We start from the raw sequence: 12,410 nt of genomic DNA, 5'->3' as shown, positions 1-12,410 counted from the left end.
TTCTGCTTAGCTCTCTAGAGAAATCACGATGCACAGTTATAACTCGGCGGTTGTATTGTTAGCATATCCCTAATGACTTCAGCTCGCCTCTCTGCCTGGGCAATGATGCCTTCTTTGGCTGTGTTACTGGCATGTAGTAGCTAGCTCACAGTGTCCTGCCAACATGGAATGCATTATCAAATCTTCTGAGTGCAGATGTCTTTTTATTTTTGTTATCTTATTTTCTGTCTCAGAACTTGAAAAAGGGGAGAATCGGTGCTTTTCTCAAACCAGACTGAATTTCCACTGTGCCTTTTCACCTCACTTCATGCTGCTAATTCATGCTACTTACCTGTGTGTCTTGTGATAATATTTTAGTTTCTTTGTTTTGCAGAAGCGATTGTGTATCTCATCCTTTGTCCATAAAACCAGCATATTTGCACCTTAAGAGGGCCAAATGTGAAGGCTGAAAATATAGAAAGACATTAAAGATATTACTATTTATTATTTTTAAACCCATTTCATGAGTTTTAAGTGAGTCTAACAGTTTTCTTGCATTTGAGTCATGGTCTCTGAACTCTGTGATTAGCAATGCTTTAGTCTGAAGCTAAAAGGAAAGCTGTTGGCTTCCATAGGTGCGAAACCGCACCACTACAGAGGGCTCAGATCATTGACCTAATTTCTGCTAAGAAATGCAGTTTTATTTTGGTTATGTAAGCTGCTTCCAAATATGCTGTATGCACCGGTCTGATGAGGGAGGGATTTATGTCATTTTAGAAAAAAAAAAAAAGATTCACAGGAAGTCTCTGGTGAAAAGAAAGAAGGACAAAAAAAAAAAAAAAGAAAATTGCCTGCTTGAACAGAGGCTAGATTTTGCTTTGATGAAGCCGCAAAGAATTTGAGCACATATGAAGAACGTCTTATGAAAGTTTTTAGAACCAAAGTAAGATATACTTCACCCCTTAAAGCTTTAATGTAATGTCCCGTGTGGTATATTAGCCACAGTGCATCAAGCACCTTCAATTTATGACTCTTGACACCTCTCAGGTACCTTCTGCTCAGTTGCCTCCTTCAGCCTAGGCAGCTGTCCTTATCCTGGGGCATCTTTAAGTGCAGCAAGACATGGTAGGTGGAAGGACAAAAACACTACGGCTTATATCATGCTACTGACAATTATTTTAAAGTGATAGAAAATGAAGGAGGAACCAGGAGGCTGAGTGAAAGCAAATGTAGAGCCCGTCATCAAAAAAAGGGAGTGAGATTGATGCTAGTGAATGCTGTGGCTGTCTCAGATGGCATGCAGGCTACCAGCTGGACTGTTAGCTGGGATATAAATACTTTGTTTTTTAGAAAAAAAAAGTATCTGTGGTAACCTCTTGAAAACATTTTTCTCATTTCTTGAGTCACATTCTATGAACTGTAAAGTCACAGTAATGTGCTCCTAGGCCAGGAATTGTTTAGAGTCAGGAGTAGAGCTGATAGATATTTTTCACTTGAAAACAATTTTTTGATGAAAAATGGCCTCTTTTGTGAAACCCTCTGTATTTAATGAAAAACAGAAAGCAAATATGTTCTTCGACTCTAAGTTAAGAGTAAATATCATCCCAAGGCAGTGTGAGCTCCACATGAAGGGAGAAATCAAAGAGTGGGAAAGCACACACACTCCCTAGAGCTTCTTTCACTCAGAACCTGTCATTTCCTCCATAGGGGTGCTTAATTTAAACTGGTGCAGGATACAAATCTTGAATAGAGAGGAAAATAGTGGCTACAGGAGGAAGACTACAGCTGTTGAACGCTGTATTGGAGAACATCAGCTAAGGGCTGAACGTAGCTCATTTCAGATCCCGAGCACGTGGCCAACCTGTTTGAAAGACTTACCTATGCAGTGATACCTTCTAGGTACTTTTCATTTTAGTGATATTAGTCTTCCAGTGGTTCTGGAATATTCATGGTCTGATGCGGGTTTTCAAGCACAGTGGTCAGTGGCTGAGGCATTTTTCAGTCTTACCTTCAAGTTGTCATCGTTTCCTGATGTGCCTAGTCTCTGTTTAGAGCTAGTAAGCTGGATTCCTCTCTGTCATTTAAGTATTTGTGTAGTAGATAGTTTTGGAGTCATAAGCCATTGAACAGCTCTGTGCTTAGACGTATGTGAACTCTCAAGGACTAAATTTAATCCCCAACATCATGTTTTGTAGGGGGTGTCAGCCTTGCATTGTACAAGGGAGTTGGTTTATTGACTAGCTTGATGCTTTGTTCCTTAAGCAGAGTATAAAGAGAGACTAATACTGTGGCTCATTGCATTTCACTGGTGATCTCTTATAAGCTGATGTCTTAATTGCATTACTTGTCAAGGTGAAGGGCTGCAGACAGTCCCCAGAGGCATGGGTACACTGAACAGGACCCCTGGTCACTTGGGGTTTTCTTATGGGAAGCTTATCCCAGGTAAAGGTCCCTCTTTAGCGGAGCAATGAACAGAGGCCATGGATCTCCCAGGAATTTTGCTGGCAGCTCTGACAGCTGTGAAATTGTCCTATCAGCAGCCGTGTCATTGGAGGGAGTACCACACAGATCCTGAAATGGAGCTAAATGAACTAGGCATCCCTCCTGTTGGACTGTATCTCTTCATATTTAGTCCTGAACCAAGTAACTTCTTCCCTAATGGTGCATCACGTTGGAATAAACTTGGTACTTTTCTGTTAAATATGATCTGCTTGGAGAGCACTGGGAACACTCTGTGTGAAGGAGGAGTGAGCATGGGGCATGTGTGCCCCCTTAGAGGCTGTCTGCCCCCACCGCAGGGGTAGGAGCCCCTGCTGCTTGGCGGGACTGTCCCCCAATGAATTGCAAGGACCCAGGCATGCTGCATTTGGGAAGGGAAATCTCCTTCAGTGAGCAGCATCCACAGCTCGTTGGCAAGCAACAGCGAGCCTAGAAGAGGGTTAGTAACTTGCCATTGACTTCATTTTTCCTTGACTCTAGTCTAATAGCACCTCAGATGTCCAAGGTTGTTTCACCTGCACAAAGGTAGGGTTAGATAGCCAGCGGAGACGTGGAGCCTTGGAATGGATGTGCTAACACACATCTCTGCTCAGGCTCCGTAAGTTTAGCTGAGGGCCATGCTATTTATTTTTTAGTTCCTTTTACTTATGCTGATATTTGGAAAAAAAATGAAAAAAAATTTGAAAAAACATATTTTGTTGATTTGTAAGTTTTTGGAAGAGACATTCTTATATACGTTTTAGGCTAGAATGTCACTCCTGGTAAATGAAAATAAAAAGAAACATTTATATACAACTATATTTTTTGCTATTTTTGACCACCATTCTTTAATAGCTTTTTTCCTAACTTTTTGTCCTTTTTTATTTTTTTTTTTTTTTTAAGTACGAGATGTTGATTTCTTGCACCCAGAACTGAGGGAGAAGAGATTCTGAGTTTTGGGGCTCTACCAAGAATCAAGGCAACCCTGAGGGGTCAAGGATGCTGCAGAACCTCAGGCTGTCTGAAGTGTAGATATGCCCCAGCCTCAGATGGAAGAAGAAACAGTTGCAACTAAATGACGAAGCTTAGTGGAGTCAGTCAAGTGGAGATGATTGCTAAATCAATTTTTTTTTCAGTTCAAAGCCTCTCTTTTTGATTCGCCCATCACCATCTGAAAAGTTTGCCTATGGGACTCAAAGTTTTCCAGTCTGACCACTGGTTAGATTTTTTAAAAAGCGTGACCAAAAGTGATTTAGTAATTCCTGAGCATGAGGAAAAGTGCAAACCTTGTGTTTGTGAGTCTAGAAAAGGGGATGGAAATGCTTTAGTGATAATACTGCTGACAGAAACTTCAGATTAGGCAGAAAAAAAACTTCACTAGAAACAAAAAGTTTTTGAGTGTCCTGATGGAAGTTGGTTTGCTTTTGTCTGAATAACAAGCACTCGGTCTAGGCTCAGTTCATTTTGAAGAGCTCTTGTGGTACTCCTAATAACGAATGCCCACTGGAGTGTTCATTGTGTTTCCTGTGTATAAATTATTTTCATGAACCGTTTGCCTGGCACATGCGGCAGTGGAGGGCACCGTCCATGTGTGTTTGGGGTGGGGGAAGGGGTTTGGCAGAGGTAGGCAGGTTTCATTGGTGCCGCAGCATTCTGATCGCTGCTTTAATGATTGACTTTGAGTCCTCAAGGATCAAAATGCTGTGGAAATACAAGTTATAATGTAGTTATATAAAATTAGAGCGGCAGTAAAAATGAGAGTGGGCTAGCGGCGGGAGAGGATACATGGGAAAACAATTCCTAAACTGAAACGTGCATTAAAGGTTCATTTAAGCAGGTTGCTATGTAACTCTGGACTGACCACAAGCATGTTAAGGCAGCATTCAACTCCTCTGTAAAACATTTGCTGGTCCACAGGAAGAGTTTGTTGCATTAAGTAATTTATGGGGTGCTAAGAAGTTCCTTAAGCTATTATTAAAAACATACAAAATCTTCCCTGGTTAGGACTCTAGTAACTCAGACTTCTAACTAAGCAGAACTGATAGGGCAGGCCTTTTGATGTTTAATGAGTTCTGAAGCAGATGTGAGATGTGATAGACAGGGGAGCCAGGGTGATTTAGTGCTCATGGAACAAAATGATGAGATCCCCTCCCGAAAAAGAAAATGTAGCTAAAAAGGACAGGTTTTGGTTTTTTTTTTCTTCCCTTCCCTACCCCCCCCCCCCCCCCCCTGCCCCCCCTTCTTCCTTTTCGGTGCATGTGTTTTTGATTTCCTCACCCCGTGCCTCTCAGTGCTGGCTCATTTCCATTCAAACACACACAGAACACTGAAAACTAATTAGCCCTGGATGCAGCCACAGGAAGTTAGCCTGCCAAGTCCCCTTTCCCCCACAATTCCTCAACTTTCTCAGCTTGCCTCAGGCCAAGGGCTTTGCACTGGGCCTCTCTGTGTAGGTTGCCAGGTCTAATTTTACAATTTCCCTTCACCTTATCAAGTGTGCCCCAGGCCCAACAAGGGGGAAAGGATCAGAGCCAATGTTGTGTTGTGGGCCTTTCTCCCCCACACCCTGTCCCCACCCACCTCTTTTCTTTTCTGCATCAATTTTGGGAGTCTTGGTCGTATCTAGTTTCAGTGTTGACTTGTTAATCTGACCTTTGCTAATGCTTTTTAAAGGAACCAAAGAGAACTTCACCATCTTGTAAAACTTGAAAGTCCCTCCTCTCCAAGACTTTTCTTGAAGGTTAACAGATTTTCCCAAGAGCCAGAGGACTACAGGTGTCAACCATTTTCAGGCATCTCATTTCAAAGCAGAGCCCACCACAATCCCAACGCGAGAAGCCAGTCTGATTAGAAGAAAGCAGCAGGCTGGATACCAGCCTACAGTGGGGAGAGTCTTGACACGCGCACTCAACAAGAAAATACCAGCATGGCTGCAAAGTTATGAAGGTCTAGAAACATGTCAGGGTTTTCTTCTTGATTCTTACCCTCAGCTGCTGGGCGACAGCTAACAAAAGTCATTTCAGCTCTTTTGACATCCTTTTCTAGGCTGGCGATGGCAGGACATAACCTCTACAGAGAGCACTTTGAGCTTTGTGGGTGAGAGGCACTGAAGGACCTGGCAGCTGTTAGCAAATCTCAACGGAAAGGGGTGAAGAAGGGAAAACATCGAGCAACTGAACTCCCCTCTCCCTTCTTCTGTCGTATAGATAAGTGGGAATTGATGACCTTGTTCGACTGTTGCCCATCCAGTCCATTGTCAAGAACCCACATGATCTAGAATGGTCTTCAGAGGAAGGCTTGAGGATCCTGTGGCGCAGCGGGTGAGAAGAGGCTAATTTGACCTTGTTGTCCAGTGCCATCCAGATCTTCAGGAGTTAGGAAGCGACGTAAGCCCTCAAACACAAAATGTTTGCTGTCGTTGCCTGTGACAACTGTGGATGTTCTTGAGAGCCACATAACTATCCCGTCCTTTTTTATTGCTGTTAGGTTTTGAGCTGTGCCAGTTTCCTGGAGCAATGAGTTCCACAGTGTCACTGTGTGTTTTGTGAACAGGATCGTTTTCCTGATGGATGTGCTCTTTGAGTATCTGGAAAAGGTCATGCTACATCTGCAGGTGCTGCACCTGCCCTGTAGCCAGCGAACTCCAGCCTGCATGGCTGGGAGAGGGGGGTCATCTGGGTACCAGCTCTAAATGAACTCAAGAGTTTGAAAATAACCTGAAGGAAGATAACCCAAATGAAAATTACAGTGCTAGGATGGGTTGCTATACAAAAGGAATAAGATCCTGTTCTGTTTCATTCTCCCCCAGTGCAAGACTTAAGAAGAATTTTGTAGTGAAGTTACATTTTAAACACATTTACCATCTTGCCTTTGATTTCCATGAATGTTCTTGCTGCAGAGCAGGTGGTGGCACCTAAGGTACTGGGTATGGAACCATCTACTGCCAGTCTCTTTTCACAGCCTGCAAAATGCCTGTAAGGATGTTTTATTTAACATTTCTTACATGTTAGAGACAAACCAGTTATGGAGAAGTGACATCACTGTGCAGGCGCGGTGTTCTGGAGCAGATATCAAATGGGAGCACAGAGAGGGGATGTTCTAAACTTCAATTTGGAGCATTCTTAAATATGCCACGTAGCCTGTGAGCAGTCCATTAAGATGAAAGGGACTGCTCTGGTGAAGGCCATGACACTATGTCCCAGTAGCTTACTGAACTTAGACAACCCAGATCATTTTAAGAGAAAAACCCCCAAAACCTCTTCTGTGGATACAGACAATTCTGTTAATCTGATTTCAGGGATGTTGGTGGCATTTGTAGCCTAAGCTCTTGTTGGGCAGAGTCTGGTTTTCCCCCTGCATCTGGACCTGGCCCCAGTGGCCCCAGCCTGCTTGGCCCGTCCCCATTACAACTCACATTACAACAAATGTGAGCTTGGCAGGGCGGCAGAACTAGCAGCCCACTGGTTGACCTGCATGCTCTCCCTCTGGCTCCAGGTTTTAACACTTCTCCAAGTACTTGCAAGAAAATAGCCTCTTATTTTTTTGATCTTTGCCCAAGTAGCAGAACTCTAGTCCAAAATTAGCACATCACTATTGGTGATGTGGACTGGGGATTCACAGAAGAAATCTGTGAATCCCAGTGAGAACTAAACAGCAGAACGCGTGTGTCTTAAAAGAACAAAATTAAGACCAAAGCAGTTTTTATGCAAATATCCGTATTTCTTTTAGCAGGAGCAGTGCAATGCAAAAATGGGAGTGTTTGATATACATTATTTCTGACTGTTGTTTTCAAGTTTTCTGTGAGGTATTACCAGATATAATGACCTACAGTTCTGGAACCACAGCATGCATGTCTCGTGTCAATTTTCTGAGAGTGCATGTGTTTAGTTCAGCTCATTTTTCAGAACTCTTCATTTGTCCTGAAGAGCAAAAGGAGGGAAACAAAAGTCTAACTTAAGAAGTTGGCTTCCTTTCATTTCCATGAAGTCAAAGAAGAGCTTATATTTTGCTAGGGTCCTAGCAAAATGAGCCCATGTGCCTGGTCTTAGAGCTATATATCTGATTGCAAGGAGAGCTAGCTAAAAAAATGTCCATCCAGACTTCACTTTGTGAAATAAAAAAAGGAGGGTTTTTACTGAAAATGAAAGATTCCACAAAATAATCTTATTTTCTTTGAGCTATTCACGTATTCCTCTTAAAACCTAACCTCCAAATTTTAGAGTGCCATTTCTCAGTACTTTGGGCTGGGATTTGTCAGCTTTTGTTGGTTGTTCAAAAATGCATGTGTTTGTTTTTCTTCTCTTTTCTCAGTTCTAGGCTTTTGAAAAGGAAATGTTAAAAATATTGTGCGCACCCTTTTCTTTCCCAGTGCAGACTTAATGAGGCAGGGCTAATACAGCAGTAGCCCTGACTTCACACCCCAAGTCACTGGATGCGTTTGCTGGTTACTCAAAACCTCTGCAGTGTGGTGGGGTAAGCTCGGCTCTGTAAAACGTGGCTTGTCTTTCTGTACCTACGGTTTCTTGGCACTGGCTTGTGTCCAGACTCCTGGAAGAGCACAGAATGTTATTCTGGCACCCTGGTAGGAGGGTCCAAATGGATATCTACATGGCTCGGTCCTCACTTGGCTAATCCTTGGGTCACTGAAGCTTGCCTCAGTCAGAAGAACACCTTTGCTTTCTATATTTGCTCCTTAAATAACTAATTATACCCATAAGAAACTAGCCTGATCCCAGTTCTGAGTGTGGCATAGTCTTATATAGCTGGAGAGGGAAAAAAATAGGTCAGAATTCATAAGATCCTGTCCAAAGTCAAGCTGTAATAACAAATAACTACAGCAAGAACATTTTCATCACAATTAACCTGCTGTGATTCATTGTTCGTTTTGATGCATTTATATCCATTTTGGAGAGGATCTCACGTGAGGCTGGTGTGACATGCTAAAAGGCTCAATTGAGCTTTCTCCCCTCAAGTTTCTCTTTTATAAATGTTCACATTTCTGAAGCTGTTATTGCAAAAGTCCCACTCTGTCCACTTCTGGTGCTTCTGTGAGGGAGAAATACAAGTGTAGCCGTTGGTGATGCCCTCGCATGTTGAACTGCTTCAGCTGAGGGCACATGGTTGGGTTTGAAGAGATGGGCTTGCCAGGTCTGAGCGGCTTAGCAGAAGGATCAGATTTTAAAATGTGTGGGGAGCTGACTTTGTGATCAGCAATAATCTGCCTCCCATTACATAGGCGTGAATATACAGGAGCTTAATTATCCTTGTACATGGTCTTGCGAATGAGTCCAGGTGCCTTCAGGACCCTCCTCACCTGATACAGAAGAGGGTGATCTATGGAGCCCTATCTCTGGAAAGTTCACATGTGCATTATATACGCAGAGACTTCCCAGAATAAAATTTTGGTTATATTTTGCTGTGTAAAACTGGTGCATGGGAACGGTCTAGATAGGACTCCAAACCTGATACAACACCCTCACCTGCAGCTCTTGTGCCTTGGAGGATAGAAGAAGTGGGAGGAAAACCAGCCGGATTTGCCTGTGATCCCCAGTGCTCTCTCCTTCACCTTGTGTGATGTCTTCAGGCTGTGACCCTCAGTTGCTGGATATTATTTTGGTATTGATAGCCAGCAGCCTTCTCAACTTTTCATGCACATTCCTTACCCCGTTCCTTTCCTCTGCTCCATTTCTGTGCCATCTCTCCTTTCTGTGTCGTCAGGCTTTGGTCTGCATTTCCCTTTGTATACACCCTGCTCTTCTGATACAGGGGAAGGCAAAATTCATATTCCCAAACAGGTCAAGCCCCCCAAAGAAAATCAAGCAAATGAGATAATAATGAGCATAAACCACTTCCAAATTACTGCAGTTGGATGCATTTTCATTTTTTCACCCTCTTGTTTTGTTTGTATGCTAGAGCTGGTTGAAAAGTGTTGAATTTTTATTTGATTTGGGCATTTTCCCAGGGAATTTGGATTCTTTCCATAGAGAGTCGACATGTCCCCAGAAATTAAGATTTGCAGTGTAAATGGTTTACTTGGTGCCTCTCTTCTCCCCAGCTGTCAGACTTTTGTCTTGCACAGCATCTCTCTCACCACCAGTCCTTTGTGGCAGGGCGTGAAGGAGTTGTCTGGGACACCGTGCTGGAGAGGCACAGCGGCATGAGTTACCCAGGCCACAACTCTTCAGGGATGCAGGGGAACGTCTCTCGATGGGGATGTCATCAGTGCTGCTGGCACTGCTGTGCACCGCTGGTTACATGGCTGCATGGTGGCAGCTCTTCTGATCAATCTGCCCTCTGCTCGGAGCACTAGAAGGCAAAGATCTGTGGGCAGCTTTGTGGCAAGGAACTTTTGGGATATGGCCCTGAAGTTACATTCTATATGTTTTGAGAAGGGTTAACAATTCTGATACCTGGTATCCTATCGGCATTTAACACAGGTGAATACTTGGCACATTTCTGGTACTTATCAGTCACAAGCAAACAGTTGCATGGAGGGGAATGTGGCAGATGGGAACTAGTGAGAGATAAATATTTAAGTTGCTATATGAAAAGCAAATACAAAAAAAATATCTCTGTGAAAGTGAAATGAGGAAATTAATTACCTCTACTCTGTCAGTGGAAAACAAGCCACCTCTCTGGTGTAGCTGGCACCCTGAGAAAGTCTCTGATGCCACTGTCATCTTGGGTTCCCATCTCTGAGAAGCTGTCTGGCTCTCTGCAATATAGCCGTGCACATAAACACGGCTTTTTATTTTTGAAACACATGAAATAATTTAGTACAAACTAGAAAATAACTTCCAAATGCCCTCTTTTGCTTGCACTCTTCGGAGAACATATGGGGAAGATAGCACATAGTTTTCTTACAAAGAAAATGAAAATGTCATTGTTTTCCCCAAATGAATTTGAAAAATTGATTTTGAAAAAAATGCATCTTTGAGATCAACTCCTCCCATATCAATACATCATACAAGAAACCAGTCACCTCTGCAGAAACATTTATTGGTTTCCATCATGTTGCATCGTTTAAAAGATGAGACAGCACGCTCTGCAGAGTGCAGAACTTCCTCTCCTCTCCTCTCTACTTTAATTGCATTTCTGTTCTCAGCATTACATAACTTTAAAGGCATGTTATAAATATTGTTCTGCGTCATAGATCATGTCTATAGTATCTACAGCATTTTCACTTTGACATAGCCTCCTAACGAAAAAGCAAAACGTGGGAAATTAAAATAAAAGATGCCAACCTGCCCATTCAAAAGACGTTTTGCTTTTATTTTGCAGAAGCCAATTTGATGCGTTTTGATTCTTCTGCAAAGTCAGTTTGGAAAACTTTGTTTAAAAACCCTGAAAGTTTTTAAAGCCAGAAAACATATTTCCAGAATTCTTCTCCTATGTCTATAGTTTCATGTAGGTTTTTTTGTTGTATTGTTTCAAATTCAAGATGAAATCGTGGCTGATTCCCACTCAGATTAACACTAGTGGGGAACGCCACATGAGAACACAGGCAGATGTGAGAATCACCAGCTGAATTCCATGAGTTTTAAGTGCTACAAGAGGGGTGCTACAGGTACAGACATTTGCTCTTTTCTCAATTTGCTCCAGCAAGTTAAAAGTTCAACTACTATGACAGAGAATAAGGTTGTAATCCCAACAGATACTACTCCTCATTGCAAAATCCGTAATTTTGATAGGGAGTGTTTTTCTTGATGAGCAGCCTTGCAGTCTAGCCTGCATTTTCGCTTTGTTTTTGCTTATGAACTGATAACTGTGCCAACTGTCACCTGTCTAATTTGGTGCATAAATATATTAACATTTGTGTTCCAGCTGAATCTCTCTGAGTCTGATGTGGCTGATCCAAAAGTGACCTTCATTTTGAATTTTAGTAATGAACGGAAAGAAATATTTAGGTAATACATTTTTCTAAAAATTGCCTGAACATTAGCATATCAAATGCTTGGACCATCCGCTTTTCTGCAGTGGAAGTTCTGAAAGGCTTTACCTAGAAAGGTAAATTTTTTTGACATCTTCATATAAACACAACATTTCAACATCCCCAAATCATGTTTCATTTTGATTTTTTTTGGAAATGTTTTTCATTATTAAAATAAGCTTTTCTATTGCATTACAGGGTCCGTAGTTCAAGTTCCCTTCTCTCTTGGATGCTGGGTTCTCTGGCTGGACATCTTTCCATGTTGTACCTAAACCCTAGTGATTCCCAGGACAAACCTTCTTGGGTAAGGAGCGGTGTGGGAGCCTGTGGAGGTGGGACGGATCTCATCGGCTGGTTTCAGTAATGTACAAAACGTGAGAAAGCAGTGCAGCTTTTGCTGATGGCATGGAGCTGGGGACATCGTCAGCACAGAAAAGGTCATGACTGACCCAGGAAAAAGCAGCTGGCCATGAATGTTGGTGCGTAGAGAGGGGAGGGCAGAGCGAGGTAAGAGGTTTTGCTTGCTTGCAGGTTGGCTGTGAGTCACTGGTGCACTATGACTGTGGAGAAAACAAACCTCATCCTAGAGTGTATTGAGACATTTCTGTACTATTGTGATAGCAGAGTTCAGTGAGTACACAGCTCGTGCCTGGCAAAGGCTGAACTGGAGGTAAATTTGCCGAGGATGCCTGCTGGAGTGTCTGTGAATAGGAAGCCTGTCTTACGTGTGGACACCAAGACAACTTGTTTTTTTTTGACTCAGCCGTGCAGAAGACCAGGAAGAAGATGCTCATGTTCCCTACGCATAATCCAGGGCCAAGCAGTGGGGTACAGCAGAGCAATCCAAGCAGAGTGACCATCCTGGCACAAGAACAAATGGCTCTGAGCAAATGTGTGCTGTGAATTGGGAGAATGAGGAAAAGCAACAGTAGGAATAATGGAAACTGGAAGCTGAACAAACTTTAAGACAGGGCTGGTAAATATTTTAAAAGGATTACATGGTGCGATTTTTGCCTGCTTTGGT

At 42.7% G+C, this 12,410-nt stretch overlaps 1 long non-coding RNA gene across 10 annotated transcripts in view; it reads left to right on the top strand.

Moving 5' to 3' along the window:
* Positions 1 to 12,410, top strand: part of LOC121089618 — a 68,916-nt gene that overhangs the window by 42,314 nt on the left and 14,192 nt on the right. For 8 of the 10 annotated variants that reach the window (XR_005828278.1, XR_005828282.1, XR_005828281.1 and 5 more), the window contains 2 exons: positions 11,585 to 11,690; positions 12,150 to 12,362. This is a non-coding gene — a long non-coding RNA (uncharacterized LOC121089618). Of the gene's footprint in view, positions 1 to 4,759; positions 7,930 to 11,280; positions 11,464 to 11,584; positions 11,691 to 12,149; positions 12,363 to 12,410 lie in introns of those variants that run through there. The other 2 variants (XR_005828276.1, XR_005828279.1) reach the window with 2 other exon arrangements.

Source organism: Falco naumanni, chromosome 5 (assembly GCF_017639655.2).
Source record: "Falco naumanni isolate bFalNau1 chromosome 5, bFalNau1.pat, whole genome shotgun sequence".
Lineage (NCBI taxonomy): Eukaryota > Metazoa > Chordata > Aves > Falconiformes > Falconidae > Falco > Falco naumanni.
This window is presented reverse-complemented; position numbering and strand designations above follow the sequence as displayed.